The sequence below is a fragment of the Euprymna scolopes genome, chromosome 1 (genome assembly GCF_053919585.1).
Source record: "Euprymna scolopes isolate OS-2025 chromosome 1, ASM5391958v1, whole genome shotgun sequence".
Lineage (NCBI taxonomy): Eukaryota > Metazoa > Mollusca > Cephalopoda > Sepiida > Sepiolidae > Euprymna > Euprymna scolopes.
Genome location: NC_136482.1, coordinates 2,318,771 through 2,337,662, shown reverse-complemented (window position 1 = coordinate 2,337,662; position 18,892 = coordinate 2,318,771). Strand labels below are relative to the sequence as shown.

Sequence of the window (18,892 nt, the reverse complement as noted above, 5' to 3'; positions counted from 1 at the left end):
CTCCCTTAAAATGGGACCAAACATTTCCTTAAGGTTTTGGTAGAATGATTTAAAATCACACCTTTCCGCCACATCTTGTAAGGCCCTAGCTTCTGCTCCCACCAGTTTTGTTTCATTTTCTGGAGCCGAGATTGTGCCAACCGTTTGGCCATTCTGAAAGCCTTATGTTTCACTGAATAATTTTTGTCATCAATCCATACTTGATGGGTTTGATGCATGTTATTGAGCAGAGGGATCATTTTCATCAAACAATCTTGGTTTTTCCCTTAGAATATATCCTAAGGCAGTCATACCTTGCAGTTTTAAACTCTCTCCAAGATGCCTCAATGTCATTCCCACATACAACGGAGGACAGCTTTTCATCAGTAGCCTTTTGAAATGAGTGCATTATCTCCTTGATGGAAGAATTGCGTTGGTTTCGAACAGGGCGCTTGGTTTTCATCCTGCGGGAGCAGATCAATTTATGGTCTGATCAACATTCACCGATGCTGCAAGAGCGCGTAACATTTATATCTTGTCTATCAGAACGACGTACAATGAAATAATCAATGAGATAATAATGATTAGACCGGGGAATTTTCCAACTGGCTTTCTTGCAATTAGGCAGCTGAAACACTGTATTAGTGAGCAAAAGAGCAAAAGATCGAATTCACTGCAAAGAGACAATAAGAGAACACCATTTGAGTTGACTTTCCCAATTCCATGTGAACCAATGACGTTTCTCCAAAATTGTGTATCATTACCCACACGAGCATTGAAGTCACCCAAGACAGCTTATCCTGTATACAGACCTTGTTAATCTGGTTAATCTGTTCACGTAAAGAGGAGTAAAACCTCTCTTTCAGCTCATCAGATGAATTAAGTGTAGGTGCATAGCAACTCAAAAATGTGGCATATTTTCTTTTCCAACTGCAACGTGCAAGGACATAAGTCTGTCATTTATACCAATAGGCAGGGACTCAAGATTTTTGCCAATATCATTCCTGGTGGTAAAACCAACCCCTGATTCATATTTCTCAGAACTTGGTTTTCCAATCCAATAAAAAGTGTATCCGCCTTCAACTTCCTCTAGCTGTCCTGTATCAGCAAACCTAGTTTCAGAAAGAGTTGCAACTAAAATTCTATGATGCCTTAACACATATACTATGATAGCTGTTTTTCGTTCAGGGTTCTTTTTGTTATCCTGGAGTGTTCTTACATTCCAAATCGCAATGCATATATTTTTTCCATGTATTTTGTTTCTATTCTTGATTTGGGTGCAAATGTTGGATGTCCAGACATCTGCACCTGATGACAGGGACATGAGCAAGTAAACAATTTTTAGGTCACCTTTTATAGATCCCTCCCCATGAAGAGGAAAGCAGTGCCATCCTATAAAGGACTGCTTTATTATGAAAGTAAGACACGAGTCACACAATTACTTGCGGGTGTTGCGAAAAACGGCCATCTACCTTTCACCACCTATGTGTAATGTTAATGCTAGGAACTACCAGTGACATCCTTCACCTGTTCCCGTCACAATCCCATCATCGCCACAGGGTTTTATTAATTCATTATTAGTTAAAAAAAAAAAGCACATATCGATGTACCAAACCTTAGGCTTTAATGAGTGAAAATGGTTCACTGCACAACCGGCACTTTGATTTGTTTTAAGTGGTCATTGCTTGTGCTGAACAAAGCACACTCTCCCCATCGGATTAACATGGTCTGTACAGGTGCACACTGTGCCACACGTCAGATGATAAAACGATCGAAGGATTTTCTTGTAAGATTGTTCCATCTCCTAGATCAGTTGGGAGCCAACACTAAATTGTCTGATCCACCTTGGTAAGCTTTCTGTGCAGCTGGGCACCATATCAGCTATTTCTTGGTCCTTGACTTTAACTGTTAGTTCAGTCTAGTGGACACATTACTTAGCGGTGCTGCACCAACACCGTCCCCTCACAAGGTTTGGCATTCCTTCTGAGACCAGTACCCTGGGTATAGCTCTTAGAGCTAGCAAGTGAGAGATTTAGAAGATGAGTGAGGACCAGTGATTTCTGCCCACCCTATTGGGTGCAGCAGCCAGAGATTCAAAGGTACTACCTCTACCCAGAGCCCTCTATACCCTATATATATATATATATATATATATATATATATATATATATATATATATATATATATATTTATATATATATATAATATATATATATATAAACCTGTGTATCGCTTTATTGCAGGTAAATATTCTTTAATTTTGAAATTGCAACGAAAACGGAGAACTGAAATTTGGTACATTGAAGGAGCATAACAATGTGCTTTATTTCCTGATTTTTGTGGAATTTTAACAAATATTTTGAAATTATGCTAATTTTTCTATTTTGTTGGTAATTTTAAGTGTGTACCACTTTATTGCAGGTCTCCCAAAATGCCTGGAAAGTGTCGATTGACAGCTAGTGAAAAGGAACGAGTTGTTGCAGGCCTCGCAGAAGGTCTATCTCTCGTATATCTAGCCAAGCAGCTTGGAAGAGATCGAACATCGTTTTCATTCGTTGAAGAAAACAAACATCAAATCAAGGAAGGACAAAAACACAAGAAAGTCAGTTGCTGCTCGTGATATTAGAAAACTTCGCCGTCAACTTATCAAGCAGCTGGGCAGCATCGGTGCTGCTATATTTGACAAGACTGGAATACCTTCCTTGTCCAGAAAGATAGGTTGCAATGTCTTAAATGAAATTGCAAAAACCTTTAAGCCCATAGCAGGACCTGTTTTAAACCAAACTCGTAAGGAAAAACGTTTGGCTTGGGCCAAAAATACATGAAAACCAGCTTTGATAATGTTCTTTTCACCGATGAGCCCAGAGCAACCCTAGATGGACCAGATGGGTGGGCCAAAATTTGGAGTCTTCTTAGATTTCTTTACCCCTTAAGGTATTATGTTTTGTGCTGGAATAATCTGCGACGAACTAATTGGACCATTTCGAGTGACAGCCAGCCTTATATTTCATTTTTAAATGAGCATTTGTCACCTTGCATTGGCGCGTCACGGCATATTGACTTTTATACACGAAAATGCGCCATCCCACTAGCCAAGACTACGACATCCTACCGTAAGCCATTAGGTATAAATGGAGAAAATTTGACGACATGGCCACCTTGTTCTCCAGATATAAACCCAATGGAGCAGCTCTATTCAATAATAAGGATGAAAGTTTATGACGCAGGTGTTCAATTTTAGTCGAAGGATGAACTTTGGAGGGAAATTCTGGAAGTTTCCTTTAAGATCACATCATCTCAAATCCGCCGATTGACATTATCAGTTGACAAGAGGATTTTGGAGCATGGCAGTTATGTTGATAAATAAATATTTCCGTTAATAAAATAATGTGAAATTCGTTATTGGTTTTGGTTAATATTGTTACTGGATATATTCTTTATTTCATATAAATAACAATATGAAGTTAAGATATTGTTTTATTACCGAAAATATACATTTTTAGACACTTGCAATAAAGTGATATGCACTAAAAATAGAAAACTTAGCATAGCCGTCAATATATTTTATTCCATGGCCTAAAGATGTTTTCCCCATGAATTGCTTTCTACTTATTTTACTAACCCTCATCCTTATTGATATGATAATATAATGAAGCTCTAATGTAACTTTAATTATCTTCTGATAATTGCTCCTCTTAATCGGGTAGAGCTTCATCTATCCAGAAAGGTTAGCCCTATCTTTCCATAAAAAATTATTTTGTAAGTTTACTTTATTTATATATGCATATATATATATATATATATATATATATATATATATATATATATATATACATTTGTGTATATATATATATGTGTTTATATATATATATATATATATATATATATATATATATATATATATATATATATATATATATATATATATATATATATATATATATATATATATCGTTGACTGGGTTAAAAACAGCCCACAGAAAATGGACTGTGATTGATGAAAATATGATAGGTTATGAATAGTAGGGGGTTGTAAAGAGATAGGTTTTGATACTAAAAAAATTTTACCATAAGCAAAATATGATGAAAGTAAAGATAATTTTCGCGAAAATATATTTTTTATATCAACTTTGTTTCCACTCGTAGCCAAGAGTGACCAACAAAATGATGTTTCCTTACAAAGAGAAAATGTTATATATATATAATAATATAAATATACAATAAATAAATGTTACCATAGTCAATAAAAGTTACTTTTATGGTAGAAAAGTTCATTGATTTGTATTTTTAAGTAGTTTGTCAAATGTTTTTCTCATTTACAAACCGGTTAAAAAAATCAAAATGGCAGCGACTTCTAAATGGAGAGTCCCGTTTTCAATTTGAAGGAGGGGAACCCGAGCATTCTGTGTTAACAATTTAAGAGAGTTTCATCAACGTAAGGAATATTTATAAAATTATTTTAATGTTTCCGTTATTTTTGTGCTTGAGGAATATTCGGTTATGGCATTTGTAGTTTATATAAAAATTCATTTAATTAGTTATCGCCTCAAATTTCGTTTTAATTTCGGTTCGCTGAAATTATTTCAAGTAAAGAGCATTAAAAAACTATTTCAAAACAAAAAAAAAACTTGAACTGAACTTTTATTTCTTGTATATTTATTTTTTCGTGTAGTCGTTTGTTGGCTTTTCTGCTAAACACTCTTACTAAATAATATCGACGAAATATCGAAAAACAAAGAAACAAAAACAGTTTTGGAAAATAATGAAGCTTTACTTACTTTAGCAAAATAATCCGAAACAGTAAAATGATATATTAAAGAAATAAACACGTAATTACTCTAGTTTTTTAAAGCAAAGAATCGATATAAATATGAATAAGAAGAAAATGGCGCCCTTTTCAAGCAGAACAGCTTCGTTTCAGTTTTACAGTATTGAACGGTGTAGTATTACGCTACGATAACAAGTAATGTTCTTATTTTTATTATATATCCATTTATCTATTTTTGAAAGAGTGCCACGTGCAAGTGGAGAAGGAAAAAAACAGAGTTATACAAAATTTGTGTCGAGAATTGTCTAAAGTTTCGACTTTTTCTTTTTGGCTTTCACTTTAATAAGAACGTGAATTTATGAGGTGAATTTATAAATGATTCAACTCAAAAAAATAAATAAAAGCTAACTGAATTAAGATTAAAGTTAAGGTCCCAGCTGTGCTATTAAAAAAGTGCTCAGCCGAAGTAGCTCCACTTCTCTCCAAACTATACAACAAATGCCTTAATGAATCTTGCTTTCCGAGCTGTTGGAAAACTGCTTCTGTAGTACCAGTATTCAAGAATTCTGGCGAAAGAACTGACCCATTAAATTATCGCCCTATTAGCCTCCTCCCACTTTTTGCCAAAATATTTGAGACCTTAATTAACAATGCTCTAGTCCAGCACCTTACAGATGCTAAACTTCTGACCGACCATCAATATGGATTTAGACAAGCCCGTTCCACGGCAGACATCCTCACTGTAATCTCTGAACGCATATACCATTCACTGGACAAAGCGGGAGAGGGCAGAGCGGTAGCTCTACATATATCTAAGGCTTTTGACAGGGTATGGTATGAGGGTCTCCTCAGGAAGATTAGATCTTACGGTATCACTGGTAGAATACTTAACATAATAAAATCCTTCTTATATAAGAGAAAAATCCAGGTTGTCCTCGACGGTTGTACATCTAAACAATATGATATAAATGCGGGAGTGCCCCAGGGATCTATCCTTGGACCTCTGCTGTTCCTGATATTCATAAATGACCTCCCCGACAAAATTGCCTCTGAGATGGGTATATATGCTGATGACACCACACTCTATAGCAGGCACGACAGGAAAACAAATGAACATATATCTAAAGTAATGGCAGAAACACTAGAGGATGACCTCCAATCAGTAGTGGAATGGGGACAAAAATGGATGGTAACGTTCAATGCCACCAAGACAAAACTGGTTTCATTCAATAATTACCAGAAACCTTCTCTACCACCTATAGCAATGGCCAACGACTCTTTATCTGAGAGTACGTCTCTCAAGCTCCTTGGCCTAACGTTCACAGGAAACATGAGTTGGAACAATTACATCGAGGGCATTGCCAGGGCCGCTGCAAGGAAGGTGGGCTCTCTCTACCGTGCTAGAAAACTTCTAACACCCGAAAGTATCCTGTACCTCTATAAGGCCACTATTCGCCCATGTATGGAGTATTGATGTCATATTTGGGCCGGTGCATCGGCTACTAGTCTCTCGCTCCTTGACAGGGTTCAAAAGAGAGTCGCAAATCTGATAGGCCCTAAACTGGCATCTAAACTTCAGCCTCTGTCCCATCGTCGAAACGTTGCATCCCTCTGCCTGTTCTACAAGTATTATAATGGTGAATGCTCTGAAGAACTGCACGCACTTGTGCCCCCACGACGTGAACACCCTCGACAGACCCGACAAGCTGCAAAATCCCACCCCCACACTGTAGAGATCCCTAGATGTAAAAGATCTTTCTACTCCAGTAGTTTCTTCCCCAGAACTGCTAGACTTTGGAATTCCATTCCAGGTCACTGCTTCCCCAACTGTACTGACATGCATAAGTTCAAGTGCAACGTGAACCAACATCTCGCTGCCCTAATCCCTACATAGTACCCCAGTAGATGTTTCCCCTGATAGTAGCCCCCTACACCAAAGTGGCAATGTGCCTTGTTTGGGCTGAAAACGTAATAAAAAAAAAATTAAAAAAAAGGTGTTATTGTGGACCCTTACCCCTTTTAAAAAACCTTGTAAAACTTTGTGACATATTTGCATTCTAAGGATGTCAGGCGCGAACGAACACTCAATAATTTTATTATACCATATTTCTTCAAACTGAAACATAATTACCAAAGTATACATACGCAAATAGATATGAAAAGTCTTTGTTAAAGTGTGTGCCATACTTCCATGGAATACAGGCGCGAAGGCATACCCCACAATTTTATTATACCATCCCTATTTAAGTGGAAACATACTTATTAAAGTATTCTTATGTACATCTATATCAAAAACCCTTGTAAACTTTTTTTTTTCATTTTTTTTTTTCCATAAATTGTGGGCCAAGCGCGAACGCCGACCCCACAATTTTTATGAACCACTGTTCTGCAACATCAAACGTACCCATTCCTGATCCTCGATACATCTTCTATCATTATATGTAATCTTTCTTTTTAATAGTCAACCATATAGGAGCCTATTCGTGACCAGACACACACACATACACACATACACACACACACACACAGACGTTCAGCTTTATATAAGAGATATTGCTTTGTTTGTTTTTATTATTTAAATTTGAAATGTGATTATAGATAAGAACGAAAAAATTCCTAACAATTCTTAATAAACAAATAAGTTGAAGTTCGCATATCATTTCCACGTGTTTCATGTTTTGTTTCTTTTTGTTTTAATGATTAATTAATGTTAGTGTTTCATTCTCTCGGGGCAAATATATGATATCATTTACAGTCGCTCGGGGAAAGTCTTGGGTGGACTTGAAACCGGATCACCGAGACTCGATTTACACAAAGTTCAAGTATGTTTCGAAATTAAGACAAACGTTATTTGTGAAAATATGATCTCATTTTACTTACGGAAGACCATAATCACTTACATTCCATGATTTATTTTTCTCCCGCTCTCCTTATATATTAGCCACGTGTACAAATGTTAAACCATCCATACCAATCACCTTTCTATATAGTATTATACTAATGCTGTTATCGTTTCTACATCACAAATATATATTATATTTTATATATTTACATAAAAAAGTGCATGCTAAAATATTACTTACTTTGGGGATCGAGTTACGTTTGAAACGTCATTCATGTAACTGATTTCATTAATCGTAATTTGCAATGAACTCACTAAATGTTTCATCTCATATTCAACTATTGTTTTGTCACTATCCAATGCGTGTTATTTTTCCCTTTTCATAGTAAATGATGTATATATCACATTCGTCACTCTCTCTAACTCTTTCTGCCTTTCTCGTTATCTATCTACGTACAAGCATATACGAGGTGATTTCAATAAGTTTTCAGACTGTTTTCGTATATGCACTTTTATTGATAGCACATTAAACTCTAGTCCAATTCGAAGATATCTCCTCTGGCTGCAATGCACTTGTACCGTTCCAACAGCTTCAAGAAGACTCCATGGAAGTACTCTTTTGTAGCGTGTCAATAACCCTCATCACAGCCTCTTTCATTTCCTTAGTTGTCTCATAACGACAACCACTAAGGTTTTTATTGAACTTGGGGAATAACCAAAAGTCACAGGGAGCAAGGTCTGGACAATAGGAAGGATGAGAAAGTGTCTCGATGCCCATCTTGGTATTTGACAAAAATGGATTTGCTGACTAACGCATTCGCGCAAATCTTCCGCATTTCCGGTTCCTCACGAATAATTGTGTGTACAGTTCCCACACTGACATAAAATTGTACACTTATTGTTTCTATAGATTCACGACGGTCCTTATCCATGAAATTCTTTATTTGGTCAATCAACTTTGGTGTTCTGACTTCATTATACACTTCTCATCAACTCTCACAGACTCTCTGCCTTCCTTGAATCTCTTATGTCACCCAGAAATTGATGTTCGATTCACACAACGTTGTCTAAAAGCAGTCTGAAGCATTCCATGCGTTTCTGTGGCATTTTTACCAAGTTTAAAATAGAATGTTATATTTTCTTCTAAAGTGTCCTCATGTACAGATATCATTTTTGAAATCCATCAATTTTAAATATATATGTATTGTAGAAACTGTTGTTATTGATTTGAATGCGATTTAATAAACGCAGCGTCAAAGAGAGTTACAGTTTGTCGAATTCTTGACAATGTTAATTTTAGCTTGTCTTCTAAAACAACAATTAATTTTTTTAACTTCTTTATTATAAACATGTGTCTGCACGAAAAATACAGTGCAAATAGGGAAACAAATACAATCCAAGATAAGTGAAACCCAGATGAATAATAGCAGTAGAGCAGTGAAATGTTTTTTTTTTAATTTTCATGTCTGTTAAATTTTTGCAAGATTTTTAATTTGTTCATTTTTTAGTTTGTTTACTTATGTTTATGAAACTATTTTTTTCTTTCAGGTAAGTTCCTTCAGCATCATTTGATAAAGTGGCGAACGTCTGACTTAATGGCGAAGGTCTGATTTAAACCTAAGGTAATATTTTGAAACTAGAGATTCCTCGGTGCTATTTACATCAATTTGTATACTTTCAAAATATATCGCTTCACGGAGAACAGATAGTCATTTTTATACTCATCTCAAGAAAAGTTCAGTTTTATTTATAATACTAGCGTATAAGGATTTGAGTGAGTTATGGGCATTTTTTACACAATTTTCGGGGGCTGTGGTCAGAACTAGATCTAAAATTGGGGCTTGCTGATACTGTCGATCTGAGACGGGTCGGGAATGTTATTGTCTGTGACAAGGGATGGGATGCAGAAAAGCTATGTGTGATGATTTGGGCTGTGTCTGTGTAACTAGATAAATCACTAAATTACTGAGGTGGACATTAAAGTCACCAAATACATATACTTCGGCGCTAATATTTTTGGGATAGCGTTCAATCTATGCTATTTGAGTCCTGGGTTGAGAAAGAACGGTAGAGGAAATATAAGTATCTAACGCTCTGTTGCAGGTTCAGTCTAGAGCACGTGAATGCCTCTAATCAAGGTTTTTCGAATATTGATTCCAAATCCATGCATACCTGAGTCCTTACAGCAAAGAAGAAGATAACCAGAGATATTAAAGTGGTTATAAGGGATGGAGGTGTGTAGGTAAGTTTCACTTAGCACTATGATATCCAGGGAGTTTACGACTACAAATGATTCTACATCGTCCAAGTTAGTTCTTAGTCCGAGGATATTTGTAAATGCAAGCATCAAAAGAGGAGGGGAAATGGTTTAGTTTGAGTTTGCGTCTGGTTTGATCGTATTTTTTGTTTGATCTCTCATTTTATTTAATAGTTCTAGCTCTAGGGTGAGATGTATTGAACAAAGTGGATGTGATTAATGCCAAACATGCAACACAAGTAGACCATCCGCCGACTCTGATCATCGCAAGATTGTGATCTCGGAAAAGCTCACCAGAGATGGGTGTAGGGTCCCTTTCCATGCATGACATCGCACTGCAATCGTCCTGACAACTAATGATGAAATAGTTACTCTAAGCGCTATTAAAGAGTTAAGGATCCTATACCGTAAGTCGCAATACAGCAGCCAAATAAACTGCTGATCCAGTCTAACCGTATGTGGCAATCAAGCACGCGCAAGATGCCCTCTTTAGAGGGCAATGAAGTGGTGGTGGAGAACAGCGTTTATTGCTCTAGCAATAGGGAGGTGGCGGCCAGGACTAAGTAGACCTTCCTTCCCCGTTAAATTGGTTCCAAGAAGTTTGAGGTCAGTAGCATAGGTTTGACAGCAGTGTTTTCCTTCTCCTAGTCAAATGACCTGAGAAGATCTATTAGTAAAGAGAGGGTTAGTCCCATGATTTTGCTCTAAACCATGCAATTCTGCGTCCCTGCATAGAATAGTTAGGATTAATTGAGTAAGTATATCTACTGAAAAATTACACTCACCCTTTAAAGAATTAGATTATAATACAGTTTCCTTCTCGTTATAAATGGAAAGGATAGGGGAAAATACAAGACACGTGATGGGAACAAATTGTCATCTGTTAAATTTAAAGGAGAAATGAAATATGTTAAAAATTATCAATGAATACATTGGTATAATATTAAGATAAATATTATAGCATGATTCAAAGTGAAATTAGGTTTTAGATTAAGTTTTCATACAAGAACATTGCATACTTTAGCCGATAAAAGGGAGAGAAATAAGTAAGGAATATCTCCTTAAAAATATAGTTTTAAGTATAGATATACACTATGACCAAGAGTTCTTTTCAACATAGATGTATTATCAAATGTAGGTATAACCTGTAGATAAGCAGCTATTTAATAGAGATTTAAACGCCGTATTAATTATCACCATAACATAAATACAAACATAAAATATAGGTATTAAGTATCTACTTTTATTCTTCCTTCGAAAATCGAAAAGAAAGATAATCCTCCTCTCTTTATTCTTTTCTTACGACGAATTTGGTTTCAGCTATTCACATTATAAAAAATAGATGCTTGTTCAAGAAAAATAAAGAAAAAGAAAAATCGTAGATGTAATGCTTCAAAGCTGATGAAAATTAAAATGTTGAGAAATTAATAAAAAATCAAGTACAATACAAAACAATTTACGATTTTAGAAAATAATGGATTCTAGAAAAATAAAAACGAAAAAGCCTTATATGTGTCCAAAGAAAATCATATTTTTCGTGCATTCTACTTGAAGACTGTGGAGGGGCGAGTAATTTCTTAGCGTTTGTATTTTTATTTATATAGTATTTTTCCTTCCTTAAAGTTTGTTTTGATTACTTAATAAAAGTTCTTCGTTTTTCTTAAATTGAAAACGGAAGATAGAAAAATGGTTTTAAACTATTGCTAAATTATACAGTACGAGCTGGACACCCGGTCGTACAATACGCTTAAATATGATATTTTAATTTATGCAGATTGCGTATGTATTATTATAGAATCAATCTTCTATTGAATATTATATATTACGAGGAATAATTTGCCCAGTGAATTGATTTTCAAAAAAATAATAAATAAAAAAATAATAATAATAATGTCGTTCATCAAGTTCCGTCAGTGTTTCTTTACAATATCATAGCAGCTGATATTTTGACTTGACAATGAAGGGCATGAAAAGGTCACTTTTAATTAATTTTTGTTTTAAAATATGCCAACGAAGAAATGATTTGCGGTAATTTTAAATGTTACCTCTTCTTTTATCGTAAACTGAACTCATTAATAAAAAAAAAATTAAAACAAATTGGTGAGGTACAACTGGGTTTGAACAGGTGATCATTCGATCTGTGACAGAATGCTCTACCACTGAGCTGTATCTCCAGATAATAATAACTCTACCTTTTTTTTTAAGAAGAAATGATTTGCTGAGATTTTATTATCTCCCTTGGTCGGTGTAACGTAAACTATTCCCCTGTAAAAATTCTTCGTTTTATCTATAAGAAAAGAAGACTATTTTTAAGATAGCATTCTTTTATTTTCGATACTTATCGGATGAATTTCTGTACAAAACATATCTAAGAACACTGCCAGACATATGAATTAGCTTTGTGTGAAATTTGCGAAAGATAGGCGCAGCCGTTTTTGAACTTATAAGTCAGGAGCTCACACCCAAACACACACACACCCACATCCACACACAAAGTGATTTTATTATAATAGAAGACATTAACGATACAAATATAATATTAAAATAAAATGGACAAGTTATAAACTGAGTTACGAAAATGCCTATAATTCAGAATAGACATAGTCAGTGATCATGGAGTCAAAATAACTACCCAATTGCAAGCTAGAAAAATAATTTATCACGCAAACCCCGTGGCGACTACAAATTGTTATGCAAAGAGCAGCCTTAAGTTTCAGATCCCGGAGGAGAGATTTAGCATGTGTGCGTATGCGTTAACAATTTAGACCCATTGGTTCGAAATCAAGCGTGAACACAAACAAAAACAAAATGATAAATTACAAATGTGAACCCAGAATAATTTTGAGCTTTTCAAATTTTGTGGAAAAACTTTTAAGAAAACTATTTTGTCTATTGATTTCGTGTTTCCTGTTTGAGTGGAGAAAAAATATTTTCATGTCTACAATTCAATTTATGTTTTCACCCAGGTATGGCGGCTAAAATCGACAGAGTATCGCATGTGCTATCATAAAACCGTATGTAAAAATTAGCAACTTTCTTCGATGTGAGATTAATTGTTGTGAAATTAGATTATATAGTTATACACACATACACACACACACACATATATATATATATCTGTGTGTGTGTTTGTGTTAGAAGTATACGTGTATCAACTAATGTTTCGACGTTAATACGGTCCTCGAAACTAGATAGTGTACTGTCGCTAAGCTTTGTATAATTTTATTTATAATAGCTCTACATTGTACTGAGCTTTTGAATACTTTTGAAAAAGTATTGATTTTAAGTTCATGATATCAATATATATATATATATATAAAGGTGCAAGTGTCTGTCTGTGTGCGTGTATCTGTGTATCTGCGTATCTGTTTGTCTGTGTGTGTACATTTCCCTACGCAATAACTCTGTCAATTTAAAGTCTACAGACTCGAAATTTGATATACAGGGTACTGAGATTTGGGAAAATCGATGTGATCGGTTTTCGACCAACAATTTGGCTATTAATGGGGTTAAAGTTCAACGATTTGACCTTTTAGAACTCTACCAAACTCCTTCGCCAATTTGGGGTCTAAACACTTGAAATTTTAGAAATAGGTTTTTTGGACATGGATCTAACTTAATAACTTTATTTGAGCCCAAAACAATAAATGTGAAGGTGTCATAATAGGGGTTAAAGTTAAAAAAATTGACCACTTTTTTTTGCTCAAAATACATCTCCAAATACCCGGGCAACGCCGGACACCCATGCTAGTATATCTATAAAAGTGAAAGTGTCTGTCTGAGTGTGTATCTGTATGGCTGTGTGTTTACATTTCCCTACGCAATAACTCTGTCAAGTTTTAGTCTGCAGACTCGAAATTTGATATACAGGGTACTGAGATTTGGGAAAATCGATGTGATCGGTTTTCGGCCAGAAATTTGGCGATTAAGGGGTTAAAGTTCAACGATTTGACCTTTGAGAACTCTACCAAACTCCTCCGCCAATTTGTGGTCTTAACACTTGAAATTTTAGATATAGGTTCCGTGGACATGGATCCAACTTAATAACTTAATTTGAGCCCAAAACAATAAATGTTAAGGTGTCATAACAGGGGTCAAAGTTAAAAAAATGACCACTTGTTTTTTTTGTTTTTTTGTTTTTTTTTTTTTTTGCTCAACATACATCTCCAAATACCCGAACAATGCCGGGCACCCATGCTAATATATATATATATATATATATATATATATATATATATATATATATATATATATATATATATATATTACAAAATAATATTTTATCCTCAACTATTCTTTCATCTCCAGGACGTAATAATATTATACGAAACTAATTTTAAAAACCAGCAATTTATATAACACAATTATATGTACCTTCTTATCTTTTCCATTTCTTTTCTTTCTATATAATAAAATAAAGTCAGTTTACTTCTTACAAAATCAATATTTTATTCTGAATAGCCAGTCCTTATGGATTGTACTATCATGTTCTTTTAATCCATAAACTATGAATAATTTTATTTTATTTTGAAAAATAATTTTTCATTCTGGAAATACTTTCACATGGATGCCATATTTATTTTTGGTAACAAATGTAAATTTAAATTGACGCCATCTTTTTTGAGACGCCAATTGATGTAAAAGTTTATTTTAACTTTATTTTTTGTATTTCTGTTTTCACGTTTATAAAATATATTGTTTAACTATTATTATCAGTTTGTCAAAAAGATTCTGGCGGTTTTTAACTTTTAAATTCATATCTCGGCTCAAACAAAATTTTATTGATAGAAATAAACATCATAAGAATCAAAACACTTTTGTTATCGGAAAAATAAACAAGTGTATTTATTCCAATCTTGCGTTCTGGTGGCGATGAAGTCGCTGAAGGCGTTTTGGATATTTGTAAGTTTTTGAAACATTTCTTACGCAGAAAGTTGTCGAAATGCTTGAAAAAGTCGTAGTCGGTTGGCGAGAGGTCTTGAAAGTATTGCGGATGAGGCAGAGTTTCGTAGTCCAATTCGTTTATCATCGGCAACGTCGGGTTAGCAACGTGCGGTCCGGCATTGTCGAAGAGGAGGATTGGACCTTTTCTGTTTACTAATGCTGAGTGTTGTTGTTTCTGGTGCATTTCATTCATCTGTTAACAGTGCTCCTCAGCCGTAATGGTTTTGCCTGCATTCAAAAAACTGCAATGGATGAGACCGGTCGCAGACCACCAAACAGTCTACATTATCTTCTTTTGATGTAACTCTGGCTTCAGGAATTGTCGTGAAGCTTCGTAGGCGTCCACCTAATGAACTGAGTGTCACTAGTTGTCGTAAAGAGCCGACTTTTCGTCGCAAGTCACGATCCGGTCGAGAAACGGGTCGTTTTTGTTACGTCCGAAAAAAAAACCTTTTTTTTAAAACGATTCAAAATAATATATAAAGTAAAGATATTATAACGAAAACTTATTAAAAATATGTCATTTGAAATCAAAATAAAAAATTCCGCAAGAACTTTCTTTTTAACTTAACATCCATAATATAAGCCGTGGTGTATAATTATTTTCTATCATTAGTCAGAATAGTTGGTTACAACAAAAAAATGTATTTAAGTTAAAGCTGGACTGGTAGATTAATATGAAATGAAGATAGATAGATAGATAGATAGATAGATAGATAGATAGATAGATAGATAGATAGATGGATAGATAGATAGATAGATGGATAGATAGATAGATAGATAGATAGATAGATAGATAGATAGATAGATGGATGGATGGATTGATTAATGAGATAGATAGATAGATACACCATAGGATAAATAAGAAACACCTTGGATCTTACGCAATCATTGATCCATAAAATACATCTGGAAATGCTCTTTTTTCTCTAATTTCATTTTGAATCTTCTGTTTCGGACAGATTCAAGATGGTGGATATAAACAGAAGGAGTGTCTCTTCAGTTTGGAACAAAGCAGTCATAAGTTAATTATCGCCTCGCCACTGAACATGTTAATATAATTCCGGCAGCCGGAATATTTCTGCATATCACAAAAAAAACGTTCAATTTTCGTTATAGTTCTTTTTTTTTTTTTTCAGGCGAATATAAGAAAAGAAATAGATAATTGGAAATTTCAAATAGGAATTTCAAATTGAAAAAAAAACATCTCTTGTGCGTCCCTAAATTAGAGTACGTATGCACCGAATAGTTTGAGCGCTTCGTTTTTATTTTTACTACTGTGCGATTTCTTAGTAAGAACAAGACTGACTAAAGGATAAACGTTTATGAGATGCAATGATTGTCAACCGAAAGATAACGACCAATCAATTGTTTGAAGTAAAAGTATTTTACTTTTGCTCTTACTCACTTGAAACACTTGGATATAAGAAGTTACATTTTAGGATTATGCTTACATGGATATTATGGAGGGAGTTTAGTAGCAATACGTCTGTTCGCAATATACTTAAATTTCAATATGTTAGTATAGTTAGGTAAGCGGGAAACAGAGAGGGAATTTCAAAGTCTAGCAGGTTGAAGGAAGAAACTATTAAAGCAAAAGGCATTTTAGGATTTAGATTGGAGGGGTGGGATGTTTTGCGTTGCTGGTTTCGGGTTAATTGGGGGTATTTACATAAAAAGTGTTAGAGAAGCGATGAGACAGGAGTATGGGTTTGGTTGATAGTCAGCATCTATTCGATTGAAGACTCATTTTCTGGACCCTGTATAATAATAGACTAGATGCACCAGCCGATATGTGGCAACACTATTCCATGCATTGGTGAATGGTGGCTTGGTAAAGATACAGGATACTCTCAGGTTTGAGTAGTTGTCAAGTACAGCAGAGAGAGACCACCTTCTTTGCATCTTCCTTGGCAACGTCCTCGATACGCTTGTTCTAATTCATGTTGCCTGTGAATGTTAAGCAATGGGATCGAAGGATAAACTCTCAGACAGAGTCTTATTAGTCATGGCAATTATTGTTTCTTGTGTAATTGTTAAAGAATCTTCGTAGCATTAAATATTACCCTTTACGTCTATACCATTTGACGCTAGTAACGTAGAGAAAGAAAGACTTTCTTTTTCATTGTTGGTATAAAAAGTTTAAACAAAAACAGAAACTGAAATGCGTGTGTACAAATAAGAAAGAGGGAGAGAGAGAGAGAGAGAGAGAGAAAGAAAGAAAATCGATGGAAAATCAATGGAAATAACGAAGGAACGGAAGGCTAATAATGTCTCTTTTGTCGCAAAAAACGAATGTACAGACAGACAGATATTATCTCCTATTAGATTTCGATGGTATGAAAGACTGATCCTAGCGACATCTCCTCAGCTATTGCAGATAGTTCCTAATAAATATTAAAATAATATAAAATTAAACAGTTCATAATAATTTACAGAGCGTAATGATATGCACACACGGTCATTATCTGTATAGTTATGAGTTCGAGTCCTGATATAGTCAGCATTGCAGATAAGCGATATATATAGCGAAACACGCGTCCGCTGATGACTATTTTATAAGTAAATAATATATTGATATAAATGATTAACAATATAGCTACATTTCAAGTTCGAAGGTTTTATTAATCTTACCATCCAGTTTTTTTAGTATATAAAAACGTCTGTGTATTTTACTGACCTGTTTTGTTACGGAGAAACAATCAATTATCTATGTGTAAATATTGAATTTTTTCATTGCGTATACTGCTCAGAAAAATCAAGAAATTTTATTTAAAAAGAAATAGGTATAAGAAAGACAGTAAATAAACTGAATTCTGTTAACCACCCACGGCAAAGAATGGCCTGGCTAACTCCTAACCAAGTTGTCAATCAACTGATTTTGAACGGCAAACCGTTTAATAAAGGACGCTGATGTCTGAAGCAATTAAAAACTGAAATGAAGATTGCAATGGAACAATCAAATGACACCTTTAAACCATTTACGATGGAAAAATTTGTCATGAAACACCTTAAACCAGACAAAGTCTCAGGTTTAGATAAAATCACTATTGAGAGAATACAGCACATTAACTCAATGATACGCGAGTAAGTTCTGTCGCCATATAATACCTGCAATACTGAGCATTATATCTCTAAGATCTGGAGAAAAGCTAAAGTAATTGCCCGCCTTAAACCAGAGTAAAACCCGAGCCTGGCTACTACCTACCGACCATATCTCTGCTCTTTGCCATATTCACAGTCTATGTACGGCTTATTCATACACCAACCGCTCCAACCGTGAAATCCTATCTAACTCGTAACCAATCTGGTTTTCGGACCGGTAGGTCATGCATAAGCTAAGTATTGAACTCAACTTAATACATAGAAAATAGGTCTCAAGTTGGAATGGTCATTAGTATGGGTTTTGTAGACCTTCTGGTAGTCTACGACACGGTTAACTATCGAGTGCTTTTGCTAAAAGTTAGAAAAGTGCTTAAAACATTCCCATAGTTTGTATCATCGAATCCTTTTTATAAAGTCGTCGATTTTACGTAGAAATGATAGGGGAAAAGAGTAAGTAGGGGGTGCAAAAGAATGACCTTCCACAAGGTTCAGTTCCGCCTCTACACTGTTCAACACATCGAAAAGCTCCGCAAGAAACTATCGATGCACAACAACCTACTTCCGACTCTGGCTAGCAGAGTGTAACAAGCAAAACAATGACAATTGCTATTCTTATTTGGACACTAAGAGGTGCTGCAGCGACTACCAATCAGCAAAAGCTTTGTCACTGTCACAGACCTCGGACGAATAACTCCAGGGTTCTTCCGCCTGCATTGGTGGAATGAATCAAAGACAACAACAAGACCCTTTCAGCACCGAAAGATCTTTCAGCAGACTATGAAATCCGCAAGAAAGATTGCCAAAACAGGGAACAACTTGCACAAGCGGAGCTATGTACAGGACGCTCAGTATCTTTGCGGTCTCGACGTGCAGGCTATTGCACACATCCTCACAGGTATGCTACCATGTGAATCTGAAGGATGCCTCGGACACTGCCTGACGATGGATTTCGGGATAAAGTGAAACGCTATGATGGTTAATTTTTTAAGGATTTTTC

The 18,892-nt window shown here is 35.1% G+C and overlaps 1 protein-coding gene across 6 annotated transcripts in view; it reads left to right on the top strand.

The window, feature by feature from the left end:
* LOC145245887 (globin-like) overlaps positions 1 to 18,892 on the top strand; it is a 420,901-nt gene that overhangs the window by 272,302 nt on the left and 129,707 nt on the right. For 2 of the 6 annotated variants that reach the window (XM_080109547.1, XM_080110300.1), the window contains exon 3: positions 9,138 to 9,211. The exons of the other annotated variants lie outside the window; for them this stretch is intronic. The gene's annotated coding sequence lies outside the window, so the exon portion shown is untranslated. The remainder of the gene's footprint in view (positions 1 to 9,137; positions 9,212 to 18,892) is intronic. 6 annotated transcript variants of the gene reach the window in all.